The following is a 14,075-nucleotide window of genomic DNA, read 5'->3' as shown; positions in this document are numbered from 1 at the left end:
TGCCCCCTATTTTTGAAAAATACCATTTTTTGGCATTTATACTTTTAAAAAATACAAAGTTCAATATTCGAAGCTATCTTCAGCAGGAGCTTAGGATAGTAGGGGTGACAATTGAGATATAAGGAGCAATTGCCCCTATTTTTGAAAAATACCTTTTGTGGCATTTATACTTTTAAAAAATACAAAGTTCAATATTCGAAGCTATCTTCAGCAGGAGCTTAGGATAGTAGTGGTGACAAATGAGATATAAGGAGCAATTGCCCCCTATTTTTGAAAAAAATACCTATATGAGGGGGTTCGCCCCTTCGTCAATACCTCACTCTTTAGGCTAAAGTTTGTTTATTGCTTTCAAAAGAGCTATTTATTCTAATTAAGCGACCTTTTTGATTCAGGGGTCATTTTTAAAGAATTGGAACAAAATTTGAACTTAGCGTGAAAGGCGAGGTGTTGAGGAGGAGGGAACCCCCTCATATACGTAATAATTTTGGTTCATTTTAAGTTTTAGTGTTTCTCCTTACTTTCAGTGGAAATTTTTTGAATATTTCTAATGCACTAAAACTTAGAGCGCTACAAACATCAGAATCAACTTTAGAGTGAAAATTTATATTTAAATTTGGTTTTTTTTTTTACTTTATAATTTTTTATACTTTTTTTTTTTTTTTGTAATTGGATTAATGAAATTACTCTCCCCCTGAAAAACGACAGAGATGGAAAGATACAACATCGATGCAAGCTAACAAAATACATGGTGAAAATATCCCTTTACACATTAACAACGATTCGAGTGAAACAAGAAAACAGTTAAGGGCACTTCTAAAAACACAGAAAAAGGACAAACATACCCTTCTGTATAATGGTAGAGATGTGAGACGCTTTAGTCTATTAAATCACGCAATGAAATACCCTGTGATATCGTTATACCCCGTGATATCGTTATGCTAAGCATTCCAAAACACAAAATGCTTCAGCGACCAAAGAGATTTTTTTTTTTTTTTTAATGTTTCTGTACATTGTGATTTAGAAATTAAAGGCTATTAAATGTTTCACAAGTTCAAAACGGTTAATAGTTTTTTTTTTAGAGTTTCGGTTACTATTGAGCCTTACGTGCCTGAAATCATGAATTAGAATATTTAATTAGCTGTTTGGGTTTTCAGACACCATAGCTAGTTGAAACTCTACATAAATATCTTCATTTTTAACCTAATTGTGTATAGTTTAAATAATTCTAGGATGATGAAGTATTTTTCTACTTAACAACTACATTAATAACTTCCAAGATGATAGGACAGTATGACACAGAATTTATCAGTTACCGAGAGTTCAATAACTCTCTCGCAATGACTTCCAAGGGTTTTATGACTCCTCCCCACAATGAATTCAGATGGTTTTAAGACTCATCTCACTAGTCATAACTCCATTCAACCTTGAGCGAAGGTATAAAGTTTGATGAAGTATTTCTCTGCTTAACAACTACATTAATAGCCTCCAAGATGATAGGACTGTTTGACACCGAATTTATCAGTTTGAAAAAATCATCTTGCGGTGTTATATTCGAATGTGCTTTTTATTATTGTCTATGGATCTCGAAGAAATTGACTGTTATCATTGGTTAGTGAACTATAATCTGTTTGAGTATGATAAAAGCTTGTGGACTACTATATTACGTTTTATAAACAGACTGGGATTCTATGATAGAGTGATTACACCACTTAATAATACTATTCAGGAACTGAGAAATGTCCAGGAGGAAGTCAGTGAAATTTGCAGCTTTTTCGGAGTTGAAGCGCTCTACGTAAAGGGCAATGTACCTACAGATAAAGTTTTAATTCAAAAGTGTGACCCTAGGATTCCACTTTTCAATCTAGAAGCGTTTAAGTGTCCTAAATTTGAATGGGGCTATCACCGTCCTGAAGACGAGGTTAGGTTCTTCGCACAGTGGATACCTAAGAACATACCTGATCGGGATAAATCCATAAGACATGTTAAAAACTATCTTATATCATGGGACCATCGTTTGTGGATGTTTAAGAGTGAACTCTAAGTACTATTTTTATGTAAACATTTGTTGTTGTTGTTTTTTTCTCAAAAAAAAATCTGTTAATACATTTAGGCAATAAGTGTCTTCACGCTTAACCACTTCATTTTCTTTAGAATAGTTCTATTGTAATCAAGTGACAAACTCTTTCCTGAAGTCACATCATGTATACACAATAAATAAATTCCAAATATAACTTAAATGCTTTCAGATATTTTCTTGATAAAACATAGTCGTGACTACATCAGATGGTTATGTGATGCAGTGATTTGTTTCCAGTAGTAGAACTTTCGTGTGTTTTTTGCAAGCCATTCATACTATACCTTAAATGCAATAAGATATTTTATTTATAAAACATATGCTTGACTACATCGGATGGTTTTCTAGTGCAGTGAGTTGTTTCTATTATTAGTAGTATTTTTTTTTTGCAATCCATTCATAATATACATTAAATGCATTCAGATATCTTCTTTATAAACAATATCCATGACTACATCATATGGTTTTTTAGTGCAGTGATATGTTACTAGTAGTAGTATTTTCGTGTTTTTTGCAATCCATTCATACTATAAATTAAATGCTTAAAATATATTATTTATTTAAATCATTTTAATACATCTCCTATTTTTTAATAGACATTCTAAACGTTCGATATGCTAGCCTACTCTAAAAATAATGAACACATAACAATGTCAGGTATAATATATTTTTAATTAAATAATGTCATGTAGAATTGAACAACTTTGGACATTTTGAATCTGTTCCATAAAATGCTTCACCATGAACTCTCTTGATAGTATAGCTATTGTATTCTCTTAGTTCGTAATCAGTAGAATAACCATTATTCAATTTTGACTCATACACAATTTTAATAGATGTGTCATCGACAGGGTCAATATGCTTTTCGTCTTTGGTATTATTTGTATTCATTGACTGTTTGATCAATGGCAGTAACGTTTGCTGGTACTTTGTTTTTAATTGATTCATCTTTATATTCCTTGGTGATATTTTCTGCCAATGCCCTTTTTATTTTTCCAGAAATTTCACAGTCTATTATCACACTATTTTTATACAGGTAACAGTACCAACACGTAGACAGGATCTGATTTATGGTATTAGTTGAAGAGTAGGCCTTTTCGTCTTTGCTTTTGTTTGAATGCTAATACCCGAAAGCTGACGATGTGGTTTAACACTGGGTAACATGTTACCACAAGCACTAGCAAGAAGATGCCCCTCTTTATCAACTATTATTTTTATGTTGGCATTCTCTTTGAGTGTAATCATCTCCGGAGATCTCAATCTCGCATATCCACCATCATAAGAGTTGAATTTTTTTGGTACTCCAAAGAAATTCAATTCCTTACTGTCATGACAACGCACGCATACGTATCCGATAGTACTACCACCTGAACTTATTTCATAGTTTACATACTTCTCCTTGTCAGCATTCAATGCTACAATAACACTATCATGTGAACACACTTTCTTAAAATGCTTCATATTAACTTTTTTAGAGATATTAGTTATGTGTTTATCGTTCCACTGTGTAAGAAATACTGATTTAATACATGCAATAAACTAGGTAGTGTCGATAACCGGTCATAGAGCAATGGGGAGCCACATCGTGTCTCAGGGACAAGCATAGGTACAATTCATTCAAGAAATTGTGAAAATATTTGTAAGCAAGTAATAAACACGTTTTGAAACTACATGCTATTTGCATGCCTTTCTTGGCACCTTTCCAAAAATGAGCGGGGATCCCCACTGGTTCCTGCACATTGCAAAAGTGAGCAGTACGAAAACTTGAAACCTTTCCAAACGAGCGGGGATTCCCCACTGATTCCTACACATTGCAAAAAGTGAGCAGTACGAAAGCTCCACGTTTTCAACCAGACCGGTTTTTTAGGGACCAATCAGGAGAGACATGCAAAGTCGACATAGCTTTATTTCATTTTTTGAAGGTTCATATAGACGAGGTTCCGTGCGCGCACGTAACCTAGTCTAAATGAACCTTAAAAAAAATGAAATAAAGCTATGTCGACTTTGCATGTCTCTCCTGATTGGTCCCTAAAAAACCGGGATGGTTGAAAACATGGAGTTTCGTACTGCTCACTTTTTGCAAGGTGTAGGAATCAGTGGGGAATCCCCACTCGTTTGGAAAGGTTTCAAGTTTTTCGTACTGCTCACTTTTTGCAATGTGCAGGAACCAGTGGGGGATCCCCGCTCATTTTTGAAAAGGTGCCAAGGAAAGGCATGCAAATAGCATGTAGTTTCAAAACGTGTTTATTACTTGCTTACAAATATTTTCACAATTTCTTGAATGAATTGTACTCTATGCTTGTCCCTGAGACACGATGTGGATTTCCCACTATTGCTCTATGACCGGTTATCGACACTACCTAGTTTATTGCATATATTAAATCAGTATTTCTTACACAGTGGAACGATAAACACATAACTAATATCTCTAAAAAAGTGAAGATGAAGCATTTTAAGAAAGTGTGTTCACATGATCGTGTTATTGTAGCATTGAATGCTGACAAGGAGAAGTATGTAAACTATGAAATAAGTACAGGTGGTAGTACGATCGGGAACGTATGCTTGTGTTTTCATGACAGTAAGGAATTGAATTTTTTTGGAGTACCAAAAAAAATTCCACTCTTATGATGGTGGATATACAAGATGGAGATATCCGGGGCTAATTACACTCAAAGAGACTGCCAACATAAAAATAATATTTGCTAAAGAGGGGTATCTTCTTGCTAGTGCTTGTGGTAACATGTTACCCAGTGTTAAACCATATCGTCAGCTTTCGGGTATTAGCATTCAAACGAAAGCAAAGACGAAAAGAAAGGCCTACTCTTCTACTAATATCATAGACCATATCCTGTCTACGTGTCGGAACTGTTACCTGTGTAAAAATAGTGTGAAAATAGATAGTGAAATTTCTAGAAAAATAAAAAGGGCATTATCAGAAAATATCACTAAGGAATATAAAGATGAATCGATGAATAACAAAGTACCAGCAAACGTTACTGCCATTGATCAAACAGTCAATGAATACAAATAATACCAAAGACGAAAAGCATATTGACCCTGTCGATGACACACCTATTAAAATAATGTATGAGTCAAAATGGAATAATGGTTATTCTACTGATTACGAACTAAGAGAAGACAATAGCTATACTATCAAGAGAGTTCATGGTGAAGCATTTTATGTAACAGATTCAAAATGTCCAAAGTTGTTCAATTCTACATGACATTATTTCATTAAAAATATATTATACCTTACATTGTTATGTGTTCATTATTTTTAGAGTAAGCTAGCATATCAAACGTTTAGAATGTCTATTAAAACATCGGAGATGTAAGAAAAGGATTTACATACATAATATATTGGAAGCATTTAAGGTATAGTATGAGGGGATTGCAAAAAAAAAAATACTACTAATACAATTAAAAGCTAACTTTACTACAAACCAAAATGATTTATTAAATTAAATGGTATATAAATAAAAAATCTTAATGAATTTAATGTATAGTATGAATGGATTTCAAAAAAAGTAATACTACTACTAGTAACAACTCACTGCACTACAAAACCATCTGATGTAGTCACGCCTATGTTTTATCAATAAAATATCTGAATTCATTTAAGGTATATTATGAATGGCTTGAAAAAAAAAAAACGAAATTTCAAATAATAGTAACAAATCACTGCATCACAAAACCATCTTATTTAGTAACAACCATGTTTTATAAAGAAAATATCTGAATGTATTTAAGGTATAGTAGGAATTTCTGTATTGTGTATCCAAGAGGTGACTTCACGAAAGAGTTTGTCACTTGCTTACAATATAACTATTATAAATAACTTGAAGGGTTTAAGCTTAAAGATATTTATTTCCTAAATGTATTAACAGATTTTTTTTTTTTTGAGAAAAAAAACAACAACAACAAATGTTTACATAAAAATAGTACTTAGAGTTCACTCTTAAACATCAACACACGATGGTCCCATGATATAAGATATTTTTTAAAATGTCTTATGGATTTATCCCGATCAGGTATGTTCTTAGGTATCCACTGTGCGAAGAACCTAACCTCGTCTTCAGGACGGTGATAGCCCCATTCAAATTTAGGACACTTAAACGCTTCTAGATTGAAAAGTGGAATCCTAGGGTCACACTTTTGAATTAAAACTTTATCTGTAGGTACATTGCCCTTTACGTAGAGCGCTTCAACTCCGAAAAAGCTGCAAATTTCACTGACTTCCTCCTGGACATTTCTCAGTTCCTGACTAGTATTAATAAGTGGTGTAATCACTCTATCATAGAATCCCAGTCTGTTTATATAACGTAATGTAGTACTCCACAAGCTTTTATCATACTCAAACAGATTAGAGTTCACTAACCAATGATAACAGTCAATTTCTTCGAGATCCATAGACAATAATAAAAAGGCACATTCGAATAGAACACCGCAAGATGATTTTTTCAAACTGATAAATTCGGTGTCAAACAGTCCTATCATCTTGGAGGCTATTAATGTAGTTGTTAAGCAGAGAAATACTTCATCAAACTTTTATACCTTCGCTCAAGGTTGAATGGAGTTATGACTATTGAGATGAGTCTTAAAACCATCTGAATTCATTGTGGGGAGGAGTCATACAACCCTTGGAAGTCATTGCGAGGGGAGTTATTGAACTCTCGGTAACTGATAAATTCTGTGTCATACTGTCCTGTCATCTTGGAAGCTATTAATGTAGTTGTTAAGTAGAAAAATACTTCATCCTCCTAGAATTATTTAAACTGTACGCAATTAGGTTAAAAATGAAGATATTTATGCAGAGTTTCAACTAGCTATGGTGTCTGAAAACCCAAACAGCTAATTAAATATTCTAATTCATTATTTCATGCACGTAAGGCTAAATAGTAACCCAAAATCTAAAAAAAAATATTAACCTTTTTTAACTTTTTAAAAATTTAATATCCTTTAATTTATAAAACACAATTTAAAGAAAAAATTAAAAAAAAAAAAAAAAAAAAAAATCTCTTTTTTGGCGTAAGAATTTTCTTGTTTTGGAATTCTTTGAAAAAAGAAAAACCGGGGTAAAAAGATATAAACGGTTATTTATTTTCTTTTTTTAAAATAATAAAGCGTATAACATATCTACCATTATACAGAAGGGTATGTTTGTCCTTTTTCTGTGTTTTTAGAAGTGCCCTTAACTGTTTTCTTGTTTCACTCGAATCTTTGTCAATGTGTAAAGGGATATTTTCACCATGTATTTTGGTAGCTTGCATCGATGTGGTATCGTTCCATCTCGTTCGTTTTTCAGTGGGAGAGTAATTGCAATAAACCACATCCTCCTTAAAAAAAAAGAAGAAGAAAAATTTAGTAAGGAAATAATAACCCTACTTTTAAATATAAATTTTCCCTCTAAAGTTGATTCTGATTTTTGTAGCGCGCTATGTTTTAGTACATTAGAAATATTCACAAAAAAATTTCCACTGAAAGTAAGGAGAAACACTAAAACTTAAAATGAATCAAAATTATTACGTATATGAGGGGGGTTCCCTCCTCCTCAACACCTCGCCTTTCACGCTAAGTTAAAATTTTGTTCCAATTCTTTAAAAATGACCCCTGAATCAAACAGCTCGCTTAATTAGAATAAATAGCTCTTTTGAAAGCAATAAACAAGCTTTAGCCTAAAGATTGAGGTATTGACGAAGATGCTACCCCCCTCATATATTTATTTTTTTCAAAAATAGTGGGCAATTGCTACTTATATCTCAATTGTCACCACTAATATCCTAATCTTCTGCTGGAGCTAGTTTCGAATATTGAACTTTGTATTTTTTAAATTTATAAATGCAAAAAAAAGTTATTTTTTCAAAAATAGGGGGAAATTGCTCCTTCTATCTCAATTGTCAAAACTACTATCCTAAGCTCCTGCTGAAGATAGCTTCTAATTTTGAACTTTGTATTTTTTTTAAAAGTATAAATGCCACAAAAAGGTATTTTTCAAAAATAGTGGGCAATTGCTCCTTATATCTCAATTGTCACCACTACTATCCTAAGCTCCTGCTGAAGCTAGCTTCGAGTATTGAACTTTGTATTTTTTAAAAGAATAAATGACACAAAAAGGTATTTTTAAAAAATAGGGGGGCAATTGTTCCTTATCTCTTATTTGTAACCACTACTATCCTAAACTTCAGCTGTAGATCGGATATACTAGTTAATTTTGTATTTTTTAATTTTGTATATGCAACAAAATGTTATTTTTCACAAATAGGTGGCACTTTCTCATTATATATAACTTTTTAACACTACTATCATTATCTACCTCTTTCTATAGCATAGAATCTTGAATTTTATATTATAAAAACTTAAGCTACTAGGTATTTTTTTCATGATAAGGGTGAACGTGATTATTATAGATAAATTGTCACCACTACTAACCTAAGCTCCGGCTGGCGCTAGCTTCGAATATTGAATTTTTTATTTTTTAAATTTTTTAATGCCACAAAAAAGTTTTTTTTCAAAAATAGGGGGCAATTGCTCCTTATATCTCAATTGTCACCACTACTATCCTAAGCTCCTGCTGAAGCTAGCTTCGAATATTTAATTTTGTAGTTTTAATAATTGTATACGACACAAAAATGTATTTTTCTAAAATAGGGGGCAATTGCTCCTTAAATCTCAATTGTCACCACTACTATCCTTAGCTCCTTCTGTAGCTCGTTTCGAATATTGACCTTTTTATATTATAAAAGTACAAATGCAAAAAACTTTTATTTTTAAAAAATAGGGGGGCTATTGCTCCTTATATCTTAATTGTAACCACTACTATCCTAAGCTACTGATGGATATATCTTCGAATATTGAATTTTGTATTTTTTAAAATTATAAATGCCACAAAAAGGTATTTTTTCAAATTTAGGGGGCAATTGCTCCTTATATCTCAATTGTCGCCACTACTATCCTAAGCTCCTACTGAATATAGCTTAGAATATTGAACTTTGTATTTTTTAAAAGTATAAATGCCACAATAAGGTATTTTTTCAAAAATAGGGGGCAATTGCTCCTTATATCTCACTTGTCACCACTAATATCCTAAGCTCCTGTTGAATCTAGATTCGAAAATTTAACTTTGTATTTTTTAAAATTATAGATGACACAAAAAGGTATTTTTTCAAAAATAGTGGGCAATTGCTCCTTATATCTCAATTGTCACCACTACTATCCTAAGATCCTTCTGAATCTAGATTCGAATATTGAACTTTGTATTTTTTAAAAGTATAAATGCCACATAAATGTATTTTTTCAAAAAATAGGGGGCAATTGCTCCTTATATCTCAATTGTCACCACTACTAACATAAGCTCTTGCTGGAGCTAGCTTCGAATATTGAACTTTTTAAAAGTAAAATACGACTTTTACCAATATCCATAAAACTCTATTCTGTATATGAAAGGGGCTGTCCCCTCCTCAACACCTCGCTTTTTACGCAAAAGTTTGACTTTCTCACGACTCTTTTTTTAAAACAATAAAAACCTTTAGCGAAACGCGCGCGGCGTTGCGGCGGGGACAGCCCCTTTCATATACGGAATAATTTCTGTTCGGTTTAAGTTCTACCGTCGTTCCTTGCTTTAATCTTAAAAAAAAAACTTTTTTTTTTTTATTTAATATAATTAATAATTGAAATAAAAAGTATTTTTTTTATTGATGGTAGAAATGATAAACATCACGTAGATACGAGCATTAGCTTTCGAATGACCCATTAAACGTCAATCTAAAAGTGCTGGTAGTCCACAAGCCCCAACTTTTCCACTTGAGACATTGCACCAAAAGTGCCGTTTTTATTGCAGTTTTGAAGTTGCTGATGGTTGAATTTATAGGAGTAACGTATATATGAATAATATCTTTTATACGAGCAACTAAAAATCTGTATAGATAACAGCGATAGCAATACGCCCAAAAATAATAAGTCCGATACCGATACACTGTGCAACCCTTTCCTCAGGGGACTTGGAGGGTCATAATATCACCAACACCAAATATATTTGACTCTAGCAATGTCTCTTGTAATCGTCAAATCTCTTAAGTATCTGATGTAAGCACCCCATTCTTTAAGTATCCCGTGAGGCATTCTTAACCATTGCAATACTTTTACGCTAATACCTCTTCGCAAAAATTCGCAAATCTCGTAAACTAAAGAAGTAATTACATCACTGTTGTTAGCTCCATCATTAATCTCCAATAATGTAAATGCATCCCTCATTTTTTTCCTCTACTAATATCCCTGCAAATAAAAACTATTCTCTTTGAATTCAATTCTCTTACTAATATGTAATGTAAAGAAAACTAAAAAGATACACCGGTTTTTCCAACACGGATCTAACCTAAAAAAAAAAAACTTGCTTGTCATGAAATAGAAATTCAGTTAATTGTGTCAGAAAAAACTTGAACCAGAACAGATTATAACCAACCATTCTGGTAGGAGCCAGTATGCAAAGCATAAACCTTCAAGCAAATTCCTCATGTTATTTCAAATTACTATATCATCTCTAGAAACGGTACCTCTATGCAAATGACCATGGTAACCTCCAATTCGTTTAAAACCTACACACATATCCATGCCTTAGGCGTAGGTTTGCGTTTAGGTTTTAAACGAATTGGGCGGTTACTACTCATGTCTTTTAGGATGACTTAATCCCCCACGGTTCCCAAGGGCTGCAAGTTATGAACTTTGCCAATTGTTTACATATTGTATTGGTTATTGGGAAGCATACAGACATTTTCAGGAAGGATTTATTTCTGGTGGGGTGGGGGGCTGGAGGAGGGAGCTACTCGGGAGAGTCTTTCCGTGGAGGATGTTTCCTTGGAGTAAGGGACATTTCTATGAAGGGGGCGCCGGATTTCCAAGAATTATTTAAAAAACGATCAGAAATTAAATTTAAAAAAAACACGTTTTTTCAACTGAAAGTAAGAAGCAACATTAGAACCTAAAACGAACAGAAATTATTTCGTATATGAGGGGTTCTCCCCCAAGTCAATACCTTGCTCTTTACACTCCAGTTTTTTTTTTAGTGCTTTCGAAAGAGCTATCTATTCTAATTAAACGGCCTCTGTGATTCAGGGGTTTGTGAATTAATTTTTTTTTTACTTTTAACGTAAAGAGCTTGGTATTGACTAAGGGGAGAACCCCCTCATATACGTAATAACATATACGTAATAAACAAAACAATAATAAAAAATAAGCGATACGGCTCAATAGTAATCAAAACTTTTAAAAACAGAATTTTGATGTATCAAAAGAATGGGCTTATAATGCTGATTCTAAATATATAAATTTTATTAAGTGTAATATTACTCATCAAAGGCTACGAGCCTCAGAAAATTTACCTGATTTTTTAAAGAGGGGGGAATCATCCCCTACAAGTGAAAGAATTTTAATGAAAATCCACACCGTCAGATTCAGCGTATCAAAAAACCCTATTACATAGGTTCCAATCTCATATCTGCAAAAATCTGCAACTTAGTATTTTTTGCCAGGAGCAAAATATACGAATATAGAACTTCGTTATGTAAGTTAATTTGTAAATCACGTCAGAGCAAAATTTAGAGACAGCCGTTTAGCAAAAGAAAAGTAAAGTTTTTATCCAAATTTTGTTTGCTTATTCAATAACGGTGAGACAAAATAAAAGCTACATCAACTAAAAAACGATCAGAAATTAAATAAAAAAACAACAAGTTTTTTAAACTAAAAGTAAAGAGCGACATTAAAACTTAAAAAGAACAGAAATTATTCCGTATTTGAAAGGGGTTGTCCCCTCCTCAACGCCTCGCTCTTTACGCTAAAGTTTGACTCTGTCTCACAACTTTATTTTTTAAAACAATAAAAAACTTTAGCGTAAAGAGCGAGGCGTTGAGGAGCGGACAGCCCCTTTCATATATGGAATAATTTCTGTTCGTTTTAAGTTTTAATGTCGCTCCTTACTTTCAGTTTAAAAAACTTGTTTTTTTTATTTAATCAGATGAAAGGGCTGTAAGATATGAAATTTGCCCATTATTTAAATATTGTATTAGTTAATAGAAAGTATACAGACTTTTCAGGGGAACGAGAAATTTTCAGCGGGGGGGGGGGGGAGGGGGGATAATAGGGAGTTTTTTGCTGGGAGGGAAGTCTTCGGGGTTAAATTTCCCAGGAGTTGTTTTACATGGTGGGACATGGCTAGAACATACATAGGAACTTCGTTTTATTTGTATTACTTTCTCTTTGATGACTTGGTTTTATGTGTGGAGACATTCTGGGGGAATTGTACGGTAAAAATATTTGCCAAAGTTGGAATTTTCTTAAAGATTTCTACATTTGGTGGGGGGAGTTCCGTGGCAAAATTTTCCATAGCGACTGTGGAATTGTCAAGGGATAATTTTCTAGGGGATTAAACTTTGCACGGGGAAACTTTCCAGGGAGTAATATTTTTTGGGGGAGGGGGAAAGCTTATCCATGGAGGGGAGGGGGGGAATTACCAGGCATTATTTGAAAAATGATCAGAAATTGAATAAAAAACAAGTGTTTTTTCAACGGAAAGGCGTAAAACGAACGGAAATTGCTCCATATTGGGAAGGTGTTGCCTCCCTCTGTACCCCTTTTTTACGCTTAAGGCTGATTTTATGTCCCAATTCTTTTTGAATTAATCCTGACACGCAATTGTTGCTTCCTCCGAAACAAATACTTTTTAAAATTACAAAACTTTTAACGTAAAGAGTGGGGTTTTGAGGAGGGGGCAGCACCGTTCATAGATATAATTTAGGTTACTTTAAGTTTCAATGTTGCTCCTTACACTGAGTTGAAAAACAATATTTTTTCAATTAACATATGTAAAAATGAAAAAGGCCACTATATTGAGTTTTGAAACTTTTGCTTTACTCAGGAAATATTTTAAGCAGTACAAGCCTTCATCACTAATTTTGATTGGATTTATTGAATTTTTTTAGGCCCCAAAAATAGCTAGAAAATTTAAATTTTAATACTTTGCCCATTAATAATTTCCAAGCGCTGTAATGTCTTGTTTCAACACACGATTGAAACTGACAAAAATAATTAGGTTTCCCTTAAATCTATGAAAATTTTTAAATTTAGTCTACACGACCTGTTGATTCTGAAAGTATCCAGAATGATAAAACAAAATTAAAATGCAAAAACAAAGCAATTTCCTTACTTAGATTTGATTTCTGCAACTGTCTATTCCTACCTTTTTTGTGTATCTATTGAGGCACTGTGGTAAGATAAGCGATAGAAATTGTTTTGTTTTCTTACTTTAGTGTTTGCTAATACTAAGTTACTGATATCCATTATTTACTTTTTTTTATCTAGTTGTGTACTTGTCTGACGTCAGCTTTTATCATGGATTTTACTTTTTTAGGTTGAGGAAGAATTTGATGGGGTAAATTTCGTGTTTCCATATATTGGCTTACAACAACAAAATTGATGTCTAGAATAGGGTAATAGATCACAGTGATTATGAAAATCACTTTTATTTGAAAGTAAATTTAAATTCTTATTTTTTTTAGATTGTGGTTGATTTTAAATAGGTGAAATTCCTGCTTCCATGTAAAGGTGTACAAAAACAAAATTGATGTCTAGAACAGGGTACAGGATCTGGGTATTATTAAAATCACCTTTATTTGATCGTAAAACTAAAAATCAGGTTTTTTGAGGTTGAGGTTGATTTTGAGGAGGCGAAATTCGTTTTCCATATAAAGGCGTATAACAAAAAAATTGATGTCTTGAATATGGTACAAGATCGAGGTGATTTTGAAAATCATCCTTATTTTGACTTAAAACAGAAAAAAAAACATGTGCTGATTTTGAGAAGATAAAATTCATGTTTCCATATAAAGGCATAAAACAACAAAATTGATGTCTAGAATACGGTACTAGATCATGGTGATTATGGAAATCATCTTTATTTCATCGCAAAACAAAAAAAAAGATTATCTTTTTGAGGTTGGGGTTCATTTTGAAG

General features: G+C 32.8%; 1 protein-coding gene across 1 annotated transcript in view; it reads right to left on the bottom strand.

Annotated features, from left to right (window-relative positions):
* Positions 1-13,408, bottom strand: part of LOC148954880 (uncharacterized) — a 109,406-nt gene extending 95,998 nt beyond the window's left edge. The window contains 1 exon segment of the mRNA XM_089099003.1: positions 13,269-13,408. The gene's annotated coding sequence lies outside the window, so the exon portion shown is untranslated.
* Positions 13,409-14,075: the final 667 nt, after the last annotated feature.

The sequence above is a fragment of the Artemia sp. Qi Xiang Cuo genome, chromosome 2 (genome assembly GCF_049724085.1).
Source record: "Artemia sp. Qi Xiang Cuo chromosome 2, ASM4972408v1, whole genome shotgun sequence".
Classification (NCBI taxonomy): Eukaryota; Metazoa; Arthropoda; class Branchiopoda; order Anostraca; family Artemiidae; genus Artemia; species Artemia sp. Qi Xiang Cuo.
This window is presented reverse-complemented; position numbering and strand designations above follow the sequence as displayed.